General features: G+C 24.8%; 1 pseudogene; it reads left to right on the top strand.

Moving 5' to 3' along the window:
- The window catches only part of LOC105621814, a 19,532-nt pseudogene that overhangs the window by 1,337 nt on the left and 6,176 nt on the right, over window positions 1-12,019 (top strand).

Consider the following 12,019-nt stretch of genomic DNA (forward strand, 5'->3'; position numbering starts at 1 on the left):
TACTATTTTAAAAATATGTAATAATATATTTATTGAAGTTGTATAACATCAAGAGGATATAATGTACTACTAACAGTTTGTCTATGGAGGCGCTTTGGTGATGTCGAAGTCACCTTCACTTTTTTAAGAAATGAAATTGTATGATCTTTTTTTACATAATGATTCCTCTAATTATTCTGCATATAAAAATATTAAGATGATATATCAAGAAAATAATAGAAACGAGACATTTTATATTTTATTCTGGCATATATTGATGTAAAATATTTAATAACTCATAAATTATTAATTTTTTTATAATTGTACTTTAAAAATTTTATATCAATAATGATATGAATCAATTCGTGAAAAAAAAAACACATAGTTGCTTTAAAAAAAATATGTATGCAAAAAGGATAATTTTTAAATAAGCAACTGTGTTTTCTTTCCATCAATTGATTCATCTCATTATTCTTTTCATAAAAATATTAAGGATTACAAAAAGTATTAATAATTTACAAGTTATTTAATATTTTATGTCAATACATGTGTACAGAGAATAAAGTAGAAAATATCTCGTAAACTATTGGTTTTTTGATACCAATAATTTTATATGCAGAATAATTAGAAGAATCATATTATATTAAAAAATCATACAATTCCATTTTAAAAAGTGGAGGTGATCTTGAAATCTTCGAAGCGCCTCCAACCATAGAAAACTATTACTAGTATATTATACACCCCCCCCCCCCCTCCCCTCACCCAATATACAACTTCGGTAAATATATCGTTTTATATTTCTAAAAATAGCAAAACATTCTAAGTGAACAGAGTTACTGCTCCATCCTGTATATATATATATATATATAAAATAGAAAAAATGCATTTGTATAAAATAGAACGTATTCTAGAACTTCTTTACAATAATTCTTTTGAACTGAACCTTTTTACTCCTAACGCCGGCTATGTCCGGCATCCACAAAACGATCCGTATATGCTATCGGCATTCGCGATATAATTTATTGTATTCCTTATAATAAGAGTTAAATCATCTCGTACAGCCGTATATAGTCAAGTGTAACACTGATTTTGTCAAATGATATATATTTAAACATAATTAGTAATATAGTTGTCTATAATGCCACATTGACATGAAGAGGATGATTAAAACACAGTTTACGAAGAAATTATAATCATTTTGTTTTAGGGAATAATCCCTTTATTTTAAACATGTCAAAGTGGCGTTGTTCAGGTGCAATACTTGCATCTTAATTTTAAATATCAAAAACTGTTCACGTGTAAGATATAGGAGAAAAAGAAGTAAGATGACGACCTTAAGGTTTGTCGATATTTTCTAATTTCTGTGATGAAGTGAAGAGACTTTTTTTTTAAGTTCGCTATAGTCTTAGTTATCATTTGTAAAAATTATAAAGTTGTTAAATAAATTACAATTCTTTAAAATTTAATTTTTTTAAGAACATATCAATTTCGTTACCTTGCCACCATATGTGGATGATTTTTAGAAGTGGATAAGATGACGAAAAATCAATTTAAGTAAAAAATATAATGAAACTGTTTTTATTAAATAAAATGGTAGCATACTTTCTTTCAGATGTATTCTACAGTTTTGTCCACTACAATAATTTTGACGCAGGTATATAACAGACCTTCTATTCTCGCAGTAATGCATGAAAAATTTTGTTTGATTATGTTTTGATATAAATAAGGTGCACGTGCGGATATATAATTAAATGCATTATATTTAAACAAAATCTCTGATCTTGTCAGAACAATCAGAAAGTATTTCTGACATTGTTATTACAAGATTTAAGATTTTATAACTAGAATTAGATTTATATTATAAGTATTATATTATTTATTACATTATATTATATTATTTATTATAATGCTTTGTTTAATATTTTTCAGTTTAATTTCACATTTTTAAATAATAAGCTAAATAATGGGCATCAGAATTATTAACTTTAATCTCAGCACATAATAGCAGTGCAATTATTGTGGCAGTCGACACAAATTGGACGAATATGCTGTATTATTTTATGCCGTCGTGTTGTTTTCTGTAGTGAATTGGAACAAAATTATATGTATGACTGACAAGAAAATGTCATCTCTTTCCTCCGTCAATATAATTTTAAGAAAAATGCATAGAAATTTGAAAGTTAGCAATAGAATTAATTTGAATTTCTCTGTATTACATATTACTTAAATACCTTATAAATTATGGGTGCATGATGCGCATCATCCATCATTTATTCTTGTTTACATTCGATGAACAATAAGAAAAAATACATTATGCATAAAACAAAATGCCCTAATAATTAATAAAAAGGTATGTTTGATCAGTAAGATATTTTGCGAGTAATTAACAAGAAAAATTTATCCTATTAATGAATAATTCTTGTATATTTAATAATAAGGTACAACTATAAAGCCGTTCAAAATACAATAGAAATGACATCATTGCATAGTAGCATAATTAAAAAATTAATATTGCGGGATTATACAAAAATATATATTATTATATAAATTTATATATTATTATATAAATTATATATATATGTATAGTAACACACATTTTATTGAATTAATCGTTATTGTAGTATTATACGAAATGAAATATCAACAATAAATAAATCGTATTTACTTTTAATTGTTACTTACAATTATAAAATTTATTAAAATTCATCTAATGAAGTTTTATAAATATATTTTCATTTTTTGATTATCCGACAAAGTAGAACAAAGAAGAACAATTTTTATTATGAAAAGCGAATTTAATGTATACTGATTTCACATAAAATTCATAAAATCTATCCTCACAAAGAAAAGTTAAATTATCCGTCAAGCACTGTCTTTTTATAGGAGATTATGAATTCCAAATCTTCTAGACTTATAATAGTAATAATTTTGGCAGGATGTTAATTCCAGTTTTTATCGCATCTTTAAAATAATATTTAAATTCGCATATGTAAAAATATGTTCTAACGCAGTGCTGGGATTTACTTGCACATTTTGATCGAGTTTGATTCTTGTCCCTCACTTCACCAACCCGCCAGTAACCTAATTGCCGATCGGCGAGTTGGTGAAATAAGGGATAAAAATCAAGCTAAAAATCGACTAAAACATACAAATAAATATCAGCACTGTTCTAACATATTACTAAAAATCATCTTTTATTAAAAATTAATGATTTTTTTATAGAATAGTGGTTACAAAGAAGTACCTATATTTAAGCATAATAAAATATGTACGTTATTATAATTTTTTATATATATGGATATAAAAATGTCTCGGGTACTAACTGTATAAGAAGTTCCGAATCCGAGACTAGTGGTATTTTAAAGAATTGCTTTTATACTTAAAAATTTATTACATGTTTGAAATTTAATTTCTTATATTTTTCTGTTTCTTTCGAAAATTTTAATCCTTAATCCCGCTAATACATACTCATTTGATTTATCTCAAATCTTTGTGCCCACACATTTTTAATTAAATTCATGTATTTATGACAACATTGTTAAAACAATGTAAAGCATTTTGATAAAATTAAGTCGACAAAAATTAAAATTTACTATTTATTACTAAATATAAGCATGTATTTTATCATAGATAAGTATATATATATATATATGTATATATATATATATATATATATATATATATATATATGTATGTATAATCTAATATTACAAAATTAATGAATACTCTGAATGGCGGGATATCCAATACCTACCATAAATATTATGAAAATGATTTTTAAAACAATCAACAGAGAATTATATGTACGCATTCGTAATAACATTTTTAATAACATTTTTATTAAACTATTCATAAAAAAATAAGCAAACAAAATTTGAATTTATTTATTTAATAATTTCGATTCAAAATAATCGTTATATTTATATTTATACTAAAGTCTTATTTTCATTAAGACAGTACTGTTACCAGCATTATAATAAGCATTATTACTATAATAAGAGAATATTTAGATTAAGAAAGCGATGAAATAAAAGTTGAAACAATTAATATGAGCTGATACAAAAAGTTGGTGTGTGTGTGTGTGCGTGTGTGTGTGTGTGTGTGTGTGTGTGGTGTGTGTACACTTTATTATGTGTTAATAATTCACAAATGTTTCGATCCTTTGTTCAGATCCTCTTCATAGTAAATTTTCTTTACAAGTAATCATCTACTTTATAAAACTACTGTTCCATTAATCTTTCTTAATAATACAGTCGAAAATATAGGAGAACGACTTTAGTATAAGAGAAAGCGTCAAAAATTGTATTTTAAAATATGTAACCGAATTAATTTTGCTATTTGACTTTAAAATATATAGTAGTTGTTATGTAATTTATTGGCAAAATTATTATTTCTGCAAGCTACTTAAAAATCCTGAGAGTAATTCCGATCCAGTAACAAGAATTTCCAAAGGCACCAGTTAGACTTCGCAAATGGATTTCGCGGCAAGAAGAATTTTCCACGAAAATAATTTCCATGAAAATAATTTCGACTTTCCATTACGAACCATGCATTCACTGTCATCTGCTGCGAGGAACAGCGACACGATCATCATATACAAAAAAAATTAGCCACTAAGATATACTTGTAATTCTGTAATGTTGAAAATGAATATTCAAATATTTTTCGAACAAGAAGCTAATACCGTTAGCTCAATCAAAGCTCAAACTTTACTGACTTAATGTAATATACTATATACAAATGCAAAAAAATTTGATGACTTTAAACTTTTAAAAGTGAATTGTGTACACGTCAATTGATCACTATTGTGAAATATAATTAGAGAGCAGATAGGAGAATTGTACTCTTATTATAATATCTGTAATGATTAAGGTCTATTGAATGGCATAGAAATTAATAAAAAATGAAATGTTTCTTCAATTGTCGACAAAAAATTTCAAAATTAAACGCTGAATTTTTTTTTATAATATCATAAAGTATACACGAAAACGAGAAGTTAATTACGTTATTAATTGTACAAACTGCATTAATTGCAAAAATAGGAATCGCATAAATTATGTTGATAAAAGTACAGATTATTATTAGGAGATTAGACTCAATAATCTTAATCTTGACATATATTGTCGCGGTCATGAGCCTGAGTGACCTCCAAGGGGAGTGGACCTCTTGCCTAGCGACACACGATTTTCGATATACAATGTATTTTTAGATATACAAATAAATAAGTTGTATGCATAGTTGCCTCTTCTATAATATAATATATTTTTAAGTGAAAATTTTTTGTCTTATATAATAAAAAGGTAATTTTTACAAATTTTCTCCTTTTGTTAATAACTTTTTAACAAACAATGAGCGACGGTTTAAACTTGTTAAAGCTTTCTCATAATCACGACCTTGACGACATATGTCTCTTGTATCAGATTCATTTATCAATATTCACTCAATACAAATTAATAAAAAGATTTTTTCACACACACACACACACACACACACACACACACACACACACACACACACACACACACACACACACACACACACACACACACCACACACACACACACACACACACACACACACAAAACAAAAACACAATATGTCTGCAGATATACATAATACATGAAAACAATAATTTAAGGAAGAAATGTTAATAATTACTAATGTTGCAAATTTGTTATTTATTATATAATGTTTCTATATCTAAATATTATCATAATTATAATACATATTATTTTTATATCATCTATTTGTTGTGTTCTCTCAGTTAACGTTTTTCACGAGAATTTTTAATTTATTAACAATGTACAAAATGTTGCATAAGACATATTTAGTGTTTAGTGTTGAGGCGTCGACTGTGTGAGGTGAGGTGATTATTAATTTTCAAATTTTATTCATACGATATTTTAATCATTTATATAATTTCTTATCTTGAATTTTCATTGCCACTTTAGCTTTATAAATTTGTGAGTATGTGACTTATCTCACAACAGTTAACAACGGTTCAATTTTTTGAAAGGAAAAACATTAAAGATTTTATTTTATAATGCTATAATTCAACCATTGTATTGGGGGGAAAGATTGCTGATGAAGACTTAAACCATGAGTGGAAACGTTCAAAATCAAGGTTATATTAAGAAGAATTATACTAATTGATAACCAGCGTTAACTCCTATTGTCTGTACTTTATGTTATTATCATATATTTTTAAGTTATAAATTGAACTTTATTTATGATTAGCAAATATTAAATCATTTGTTTATTTACACATTTAAATCGACAACAATTATTTTTACTAAATAAATACGTTGCATTAAAATTAAATATTGACTTAAATAAATATTTATTCCATTTAGAAACATGATTTATCTATTAAAATATTCGAATATTTATTTATTCAATCAATTAGATATGCTTACAATTAAGTATGAAGTTTTTTCTAGAAAAAAAGATATTTATTTAAAAATAAGAAATTGTTTACATATTACAATGAAGGAGAGAGAATGTGTCTAATCAAGTTAAAAACAAAAAAATTATTACCTTAATAATTTTCATATACTTAAATTGAAAAAATGAAAAATTAATATTATTAATTTGAAACTAAAAAGTGTTTTAAAATTACATGTCTTACTCCGTAAAAAGTATTTTTGGGTTTAATACACTGTTGATTAGTAATAATATTTTCACACATCATTTCTAAAACGGATATTAGATTGTTTTTTTCTTATGTTACAGTCTGTAGTCTTTTAGTTCAATAAGCTGTTTCAGAGAAATATTATACTAGTACAATACATCGAATCCAAAAATATAATATTTATGGCTAACAGAAGATAGACACATAATTTTAAAGTCCATATTTGTATCAGGGAAGGAAAAAGGAGAAGGAAAAAGCTACGTACATCTAATAATATTATTCTAAAAATATATAACCAACAAGTCTCCAATAACAATAACAAGAAAGTAAAGAAAATAAAAGATTATTATAATCATTCAATTTGCGACATTATGAAAGTTGTTAATCCTATTAAAAATTCCAGTTATATCCAAATAAGAAGTATATATTCACAGGATAGACATGGAAAAGTTAGTCTTTAACTGGCATAAAGTTCATCCAAATAAATATTAAATCTGATTATAAACATGTCCATTTTATGATATATTGGATTCCAAGATAAAATTGTTGTCTGTTTAGATCCGCAAATCCAAATATGTTAGGTATTGTAGGAATTTACGACATAAAATTTTATTCATTTTTATCAGAAAATGACATAATTGATTTATGTAAGTATTTTTGCGTTCAAGTTAGAGATGATTACTTATGAATTAATTATGAATCTCAATAAAAAATGAATCTGTAATTGCATGAAGATTCGAACTTAATTGAAAACAGATAATAAATGGATTTTATCCTAAATTATCTGGAAATGCATCGGCTAGAACAAGATTCGCATATAAGAAATGACGTGAAATTTATCAACACCAAATGTATTTTGAAAATAACAGGATTTCCTGTGTAAGAAACCACATATAACTAGATGTCCAAATTCATATACGGACATGGTTGGAATTTTTAGCAAGAAAATAATCATCAACTATAATTTAAAAAATTATATAGTTATTTTAACGAGAAAAATACACGCTACATTCAATATTTTCATTCTAAATTAAGTACAATCGAAAAATTTTCGACAATAACATGATACAGTCATAAGGTACTTTCCAAATGCTAAACACATCTTAATACAAACTTACACAGGAGTGCACAAAGTGTGACATTTTACACGATTCAATTGGAACAGAATGTGTACACTGTGCACGATTGAGATCCGTTTCGAATAGAGTTAGATTAAATGTAGCTTTTTTGGCTTGTATGAAACAAAAGAAAGTAGTGCCGGCTACTTAACGTCCTCCAAACTCATTTATAGCCATCTATTCATTTATGGTTAATAACAAGTAATTGTCACTGGAAAACAAGTTTACATAGCTTGAGTTGGCTGAGTAAAGATGTGTAATATTGTGTCGATAATGGACAATTGGATCGCAATTTGTGTCGCCATGTGTACGAAAGTGTCTAGGGATATTACAATTAGAAAGCACCCATAGGATGGAGGGTATAATAGTCATACATTTGTCAGAAAGTTGCTGAATGATCGTCTATTAACTATAATATATATTGTATTAGAAAATATATCTAGTTATCATATCGAATAAAAAGAGAGATATATTCTTTAAACAGTATCATTCTAAAGTATAATCGAAAAATCTCCAACCATAGTTTAAAAGTAAAGCGTTACTAGTAGACTATTACAGTTACTCATTCTTAATCTTAAGGAAACAAAAATCTATTTTCTCTGAAGTAATCTAGTAATATCATTACAATATTTTACATAAAATGCAAGTAAGTTTATTTTAGTTGGCGGGTACTCTTATCATCTAATTAATTGCTCTGCCTTTCTGTAATATGTTTAAATATTGCGATCAAGTTAGACACTATTTTAAAGTTCTAAGTATCTCTCTAGCCAATGTTATCTGAATTAAATACTTATAGCACTTTCTATCAAATAAAGTATATCACAAAATTCTTTAGCATTTGTTTTATCTCTTTCAGTTTTTTTATTTATTTATTTTATTAGCAATAGCGCTAAAAATTTTATTAATGTTCTTAATTACTAAAATGTAAGACATAAAACTAAGATATTTACTTTTAAAAATTTATTTATTTAAAGTATAATAAGAATTATGACTTTTATGACTTTTACAGGAGTAAATAAATAGATTTCAAAAAGAGTCAATATCATGCTTCATTGAAAATAAATTTAAAAAGATTAAAGCATTTAAGCAGGTGTATGAATTAATCCACAATTAGTATATGAAAGTCTAATTGTGGATAATTGTCATTACTCAATTTAATTAAAATTAAAATATAAAAATCGAAATGAAAAAAAATCATTAATAATGTAAGCTTTATGATTAATCATAATTATTAAATGTTTTATTAATTGTTTGATATCGTTCTTAATAAAAATATGAATTTTTTCTCAAGAAGTGAATCATAACTATGCCTTACTCTATCTATAAATAAAAATTCCGCCAAAAGACAATCTAATCTAGATTATCTGTGTGTCTATTCCATTATTCAATACTTGGTTAATATAATGTCAAATAAATATGTTATCCTCCAGCGTACATATCTTACAACATAGTATTCACAATGTTCCTAGAAGAATGTTCCTAGAAGAAGCATAAATTATATTTCTAAAATTCATATTTTATTTTCATTAAGTTATAATTGTTTCTGTAGATATAAATTCAAAACAACTTTATATTTTATTGTAAAAATTATATTTGTATAATTGTATTTGTATAGTTATATAGGAATATTATTGACCATCAAGACTCACTTCGATTAAAAATAACTTTTTTCTCCTTTATTTATGTTGAAACACTTATCAGTTCATTTCACTTAATATTGTTTATAAACTATAACTATAAAACTATAAAAATGTTAAGAATGACAAAAAAAAATGTTATTTTTTGCATTTTATCCCCATTTACACAAAATCTTGACAAACTATGCAAATTCTACCAACATCATGTTCAGCACAAAAGATCTTCGGAATATGTATCATAATATATTTCAAAAAGTATTTGAAGAATATTAAACAAAATTATTATGTTTTACAATTTCAATTGTTTTACAATGCAGAATAATGTGGAATCTAACACATTCAAAATATAAAATAAGAAGTTATCATAAAAATAACTTTAATTTTTTTATTTCTATAATTTATAATTGCTTGGAGTATTCAAAATTTGTAATGTATATGTACATACATATTAAATATTTAATTTTTATACTCAAGTATTATTAATGATCTACAAATTAATATTACACTTTTTATAATACATAATAACACTGTTTTTTTTATTTGTTTTGTAAATGTAAATTGTAAAATATGAACAGACAAAATATTATTCGCAAGTAATTTCTTCAAACTGTTCTAATCTAAAATTTTTTAAGTTTCAATTTCTATAGCAATTTCTAGACATTTATTTTGTAATATATATGTTGTAATATGCAATATTGTTTGTCATATTAATTTCAAAATGACAAATAAATGTATCATTACTTGATCCTAATATTTTTCTCATTATATCTTCAACTACTATCAATAACAGGTTACAGTGCATCGTGGAATAACGTGTCTTTCGAGTGATCTTATCTCTTTTAAAATATAGTTCGATAAAAAAATTTTTATACATAATTATACATAAACGGTTATACATGACTAATTTATACGTAGTTTATTTACGGTTATAAATTGTGTACAACCGTTTATGCATAATTATATATAAAAAACTTTTTATCGGGCTGTTATACTTTAAAAGATATAAGATCACATAAAAGACACGTTATTTCACGTGATGAATATTGTACATATATCAGCAAACGTGTTATTGGTAAACATTGAAGGTCATACCTATATTGAGAAAGATGGCCAAATATGGATTTGTCAAATTAATTTTATAAATTAGATTTTTTTAAATTAATTTTACAAATACAAACAATTGCAACATAAATATTATAAAAACAAATATTTCGATTTTGCTAAAAATTGAAACTTATTAAGTTTTAGATTAGAATAGGCCTCCAAACTTTAAAGACAAGAAATTATTTGTGAATTGACCACACCACATTTTACCCCGCAATTACAAAAAAGGTAGCATCATTATGGATGATAAAAAGTATAATAATATCAATTTGTAGATTATTAATAATTATAGTTTTTAAATGAAAAATTAAATATTAAAAATATATATATATATATATAACAAATATATAACAAATTTTGTTCTGAATGCTTTAAGTGATTGTAAAAATGAAAAAAATTAAATTAGTTTTATGTTGATTTGTTATTTTATATTTTGAACGCGATTAGATTCCATATCATTCTGCAAGAAATTCTAGAACAATAACTTTGTTCAGCATTCAAAGCATACTCTTTAAAATATTATATAACATATTCCGAAGATTTATATATGTATACGAAATATGTTCACATTTAATTATATAATGAATTGTACATAATTATGCAAATTTTTACATAAATTTATATAGTGCTATTTTCATATATAAAATGTGATTACATATGAAAAAAAATTTTTTTATGGGGAGACTGTAAATAGACAAAAATCTTAAATAAAAAATTGCAATTTTTATTTTTTGCAATAACAAATAGAAAACTTTTTTATAATTTTTTATAATTTCATAATTAAATAATTTTTTAATAATTTAATAATTAAGAAACTTTATATTCTTATTAAATATTACAAAATCATAGAAATGTACTTATAGAAATACCACTATTAATAATAATACACAAAATAATATACAAAAAGAGAATAAGCATGTATGGGAATGTGTGTGTGACGATGTGCGCGCGCGTATGTGTCTCACAAATCAGAGATGTTACAAATGGTTGATTACATAATGAATGATTCTAATTTATATTAAGCTGCTTTATTCAGTTTTGTTACAATTTTCATAGGGAGTTTTGTATATCCTTTTTGTCAAAAATCAATCAAAAAAAAATTTCTGTTGCGCTTGTATGTATTGATGGATGTAGTATGGATAGAGCAAAAGAAAAAATCTATTACTCAATTTATAATTATTTTTAACAACACTGTTATAGTTATTCGATTGAACACAACAGCCATGAACCAAACCGATATCGGACAGAGCATGAATCTTCTCAGCAATGATGTTATTCACTATTCAATTAACAATGTGCATGAATTACATATAAATCATGCTTTTTATGATAATACTTTATCTCGTGAAAGTATTTGTGTACATTCAGCAGTAATTAAACAGCACTTCTATCGCATATTCTTGAAAAAAAAGTCACTTAAATTTATTAACCTCTTTTGTAGATTATCGATAAGTATAAATTTTAATAATTGGGAGTACAAATTAGTTCGGTTCGTTTTTTATGCATTTATTTCAAAACAAAATGAATGAACAGATCAATTAAAGTATTTC

This window comes from Atta cephalotes, assembly GCF_000143395.1.
Source record: "Atta cephalotes unplaced genomic scaffold scaffold00037, whole genome shotgun sequence".
NCBI classification, from domain to species: Eukaryota; Metazoa; Arthropoda; class Insecta; order Hymenoptera; family Formicidae; genus Atta; species Atta cephalotes.